Below are 5,472 nucleotides of genomic sequence, written 5' to 3' on the forward strand. Positions count from 1 at the left end.
AGTGTCTTCTTTACAAAGAATACCATTCCTTTTGGTTTTTATATTCATAAAGCAGTAAAATTAAGCTTAGAAATTTATTCGTCCCACACACGATTTTCCGCCTAGCCATTGCGAACTTTTTTTTACGAAGAATGTGTATTTGATATATTTTTCACAATAAAGTCAAGTCATATATCACAAGAAAGCTCTCATTCTCAGGAATTACGATGTAGATTATTTCATTGTGTGATAATCATAGATCGAATTATCTTCAATTGAATTGCGATGTAAAAAAAAAAAAACGGATTTTTTTATTGTGTAACATTTCTACTTGTAGCACTGCTTCAGTTAGCCGCAAACAGCCACAAATATCTATAAACTCTATATTATCTTTTAGATTAGGATCTCTTCTTTCAAACAAGACCATTTTCATGTTTCTGCGTGCTTCCATCGGTGAGATATTTGTGTTCTGTCCAGGTAACGGAATCCAGCGCGTCAGGAGATCATGGCTCTCCATCTCATTCCAGCGCACATGGAGCCCTTCTGATGTTATAGATATCTGCGGTCAGTTCTGGGCTGCAATTGGTCAGATTACACGTCACTCAGATCGGCCATTACAGACTCTGTGAACTCTGACACCGCTGCGTCACGAGGGTGGGCGATTGAGGGGGGTCTCCATCCGGTCGGTCAGCCAGTGGTCTGTGGATGTTGTAGTTCGTGAACATGAGAATTGGAGGCTGTTCTCCGCCACGGAAGAGTTGTAGCGAACGCGACTCGGATCATATTAGTCTATGATTATCAAATTACAAGTTATATATGATGAAGAACGGTCAGCGGCGCCGTGGAGAGGAATGTGCACGCGTCTGGGGAGGATTTTGGAGCAAGTCTCCGTGTGTTTGAGAGCTGTTTCTTTGTTATGAAACGTGTTAGCTATACTAGCACTCTGATACACTGTTTGCTGACAGAAAAGTACAGTACATTATGCATTTCAGTAAGTATACAGTAAATATACAGTAAATATACATGGATTATTACAGTGCGGTGTAGATGAGCTAACATATGTTTGTTTGACGCTGTGAATGTAGAATGTAGCTGCCTGCTAGCGAATTAGCTCCGCTGGACCACGGAGGCAAGCCACACTGGATGCAGGGATGAGACAGAGATGCGGTGCTCAACTGATGCTGAGGTGAGAGATGCTGTGATCACTATCCCAATACAGAATGCATATAAATGGAATGATATAAAGCTGGAGGATATGGATTCTATTTTAGGTTGTTATAGACCATATATATATTATAATGTAGACAGTCTTGAGCATCCTGAAAGAATTAAACTGAGTGAAGAAATCACAATATGAGAAATTTGGTCCAATTCGCTTGTGCTATTTTGTATATTATTACTTAGAAAAACATTAAAATTAAACATAATTCAATCAGTAATCAATTAAAGTGTGTATGGCACAGAGTACAATAGGATTGTGGGGTTAATGTGTTTTATAAAGCCTGTTTTTGCAGAGGAAACTCACCATGACACATTTAGGTGCAAAAATAGACATTTTCACTCGCTTCACAAATAATGTTCTAACTCCTGTTTAGAAGCTGTTATTTGAAAGATTATTTTTTCTGGTACTTTTTGGCATGAAGTGGCATCAAACAAAGTAAATCCCAGAGAGTTGAGCCTAACAGAACCTGAATGACAGATTTTCAAAAAAATTACTTTTAAATCTCCAAAATCGCCTGTTTTTTTGTGTTTATAGTAATAATTGAAAAATATATAATGTTATTTATAAAGAATTACACTCATATTTTGTAGTTCAAAGGGTTTTCTTTACAATGAAACCATTTTTTTGGTTTTATGTGTGTAGGGCAAACATTTGAATTTGAGTATGAAAAAGCGAAAATACCACACTGTATATAACATGGACATTTTGTATGGCCAAGTTAACACAACAAGGTTAGAAACATGAATAAAAAAACATTGAATCAGTGACAGAACTGGCTGATGTCATCCAAAAGCCTTCCAAGAATCCCCTGTCAGTATCTCCTGCCTAACCAGTAAGTCCATTCTATATATATTAGATGGCTTTTGAGAGCCTTCTCTGACCGGTTTGCACGCAACCTCCACACTTCCCTTTTGAAGTTTGCCCATGCCCTTTCAATGTTCTGTGTATGTACCCCTGTCGATCAATTTAAAAAAATAATGCTATGGTTCACTGTCTGGTGTTGGTATCCTTTCTCTGAAAGAGCTGAGTATGCACGCCACTCATCACTATGAATGATGCTGCCTCTTTTTACATGTTTTTCTATGATTGGTAAAAGGGTTGTCTTGTCCCTTTTGTCCACCAACCGCAATACTGGTTTTCGGGAGGGCAAAATCTCAACCATTCCGAATACCCAGCTTTTCCTTCTCCATGCACCTCCAAAACGCCCTCTGGCATACTGAAAAAAGAATAAATTAAATTTATTTCACACACTCTTATTTTCTAAAAGTCAAAAGCACTAGCCTCAAAATAAATATTTTAAGGTCAACTGACAGGCCTACTAATGATCCAAATGTTGTTAGTCTTACAAAAAGGATTTACAGTATATCAATTTCTTTTATTAGAACAATATAACAATATTGTGTCTCGTCTACACTGTAAAAAAAATGTTGAAATGCATGGCAGCACATGGTGCCAAACATTTGCATTGGAAACATTGGAAATAATGGTTAAAGATCATAAAAAATAAAAAAAATGGTCAATGACTGGCTACTGCCAAACAAAAACTGTAAGATGAAGCTAGCTTAATTTTTTCTTAAATGTTTCACAAAAAAAACATTGCTACTTTACAGGGATTTATTGGATTATTATTGTGAAACATTTTCTGCAAGCTGTAAATCTTTTGCAGTTAATCAATAGCTAGCAACAGCACACGTGTTAACTAATGAAACTATCACTGCATCAGCAACTGTTTCTCAGTCTTTTCCTGGACTAAATCACAGATTCTACTCTGCAGCACAATGGTAACTGAAGTATCATCTTCCACTAATCTGAGGAACCACACTCAGTCTTGGGTTTTGATGCCAGAAGATACACTTTATTACATCAAGAATAAAGTGGAGAAGTTCTCTGCAGAGAAATATCCAGAATGGTTCTCTGTCTCTCTTCTTATACAGTTTTGACTTTAAGGTGTTTTCCATACATAGAATGGTTCCTTTGTGCATACAATTCTCCCTAGAGAGAAGGGGTTCTTGTTATGGTAAAGAAAGAAGCCACATTGGTATTTTTCCAGATGTTTCTAATCTGAGGATCTGTACAGTTTAGCCACGTAGGCATATTTTACACCCAGGCTTCTATGATTATAATGGAAGAATAACTGGATATATAAATGGTTATATTCATAATGATTACACTCGAACAATTCATATTTTGACCAATAAAAATCTTCGACAAAACCCACAAAACAAAAGATAATAGAAACCCTTTCAATCCCAACAGAACATGAAACACTAATAGATCTCTCTAGATCTCAGCATCTTCACTTCTTACAAACCAGTCTGATTGCTTTAGAACTGATTGATTGAGAATTAACTGAGGTTTAGATGTTGATTGAAAATAATAAAGTTTGAAGTCACCATTGTGGAGATGGGTGTTTGCTTTGGTTGGGCTCTTGGACTCTTTGCTTTTTATAACACTAGATCTTCTCTGACTGCTGTAACTGTTTCTACAGCACATTTGTTATAGCAAAAATTGAGAGAGAGAAAATCAGATCAGCTGAAACTGGTTACGTATTGATGATTTTGACAGTTTTTAAGTGCAGAAATTATTTGGCCAGGATCATGTAGAGTCCCTCAAACATCAAGAGTCTGCGTATAAACCTCAACAATGTGGACAGTCGACAAAATATTCAGATAAACAAATCAAATCTGAACGTCACAAAACAAACTACTAAAGTCACAAAAAAGCTTTTTGTTTAATGTCACCATTGTTGAGATTCATGCGCTGATTCTTGATGTTTGTGAGAGTCAAATATACAGCTCAAACCAATTTCTATATAATGAATGAAAAAAATCTGAATATCTGACTGTCATAACATCACAAGATTACTGTAAATAATGCAAATCTAACAGCTAACAAACTCAGAAAGAAGACAATGAATGAGATCAGTGAATCAGGCCACTATATAATCATTGAATCATCGTCAATAAGTAACCAACTTCATCTGATCAGATATTCTCTTGCAATTTTTGCTATAACAAATGTGCTTTAGAAACAGTTACAGCAGCCAGAGAAAAAACAGATGTTAAAAAGTCAATAGTCAAGAGCCCAACTAAACCTAACTAAACCAGTAAACTGAACCTCTGTTAATTCTTAATACGAGGTTTTGTATGAAAGCAATAAAGTCAGATGGGATTGTAATGAGTGAAGATGCTGAGATCTAGAGAGATCTGTTAGTGTTTAATGTTCTGTTGCTGCCAGTCGTGTGACATTTTATTATTATATTTATTTTATTTTTTTACTGTGAAGGTGTTTGATCATAATAATTCAGGAAATACCTGTAGATTAACAGTTTATGGAGCTGCCAGTCATTTGGCTGTTTTTTCATCTATTGTTTTTGTTATTGTATTAATTACAAATTATTTTTGTAAATTTACATACATTTGTATGTAATTTAAGAAAGCAGAAAAAAGTACTGTATAAAAATACAGTACTTGTACTGTATAAAAAATGTGAATTACTGTAATTTGTCATTAATGTCATAATGCCTAAATTAATATCCAAGTCGTTAATTTAGAGATAATTTTACAGAGTTTTGACTACAATTTAAAATAAAAGAAAACAAAACCAACAGTTATTTTCAGTAAAATTATGATTATTTTACAGTGTACACATTCACATTTGAAGAGAACATATATGTTTTCTGAATTCATGGCTCACTTTTCGTCTGTTGCGAAACTTGCTTTCGTCAATGTGTACACATATGTTGAGCCCACCAACTTTTTGTCCTCATTTTTTTCTTGAGCATTCGCATACTTCTCACACATACACTTCGCAATTCCATGGACATCTTGGACAGGGTCGCACTACTATTTGAAATGTCATCTAGCACCTGTCGCATATCCACCTGTCGCGTATGGAGACCCTGTGAAAATCTAAACACAATGCAATGCAATATTGCAGTAAAAGGACAGAATAAAAAATGTTATGTGCAGACAGTTATGGAGGAAATGGCACTAGAGATCAAAGACAATATAAAGTTACCTGTGAATATACTTCATCCAACTAAAAAGGCTTGCATGGGAATGGGGAAAAATGGACTTGGTCCTTATGCTTCTCCTGTTTCGTCCACATGACTTCTTGCACTGCCTGCTGCAAATGAGTATAGTATTCATCATGTAAAATACATTCCTGCTGGCATAGCTTAAAAAAACAACAACTATGATCTGTCTTAGTAATTGAAGTGGGTCGTAAGTAAGTATATATATATATATATATATATATATATATATATA

This window comes from Sinocyclocheilus grahami, unplaced genomic scaffold, assembly GCF_001515645.1.
Source record: "Sinocyclocheilus grahami isolate Dianchi unplaced genomic scaffold, SAMN03320097.WGS_v1.1 scaffold1352.1, whole genome shotgun sequence".
Lineage (NCBI taxonomy): Eukaryota > Metazoa > Chordata > Actinopteri > Cypriniformes > Cyprinidae > Sinocyclocheilus > Sinocyclocheilus grahami.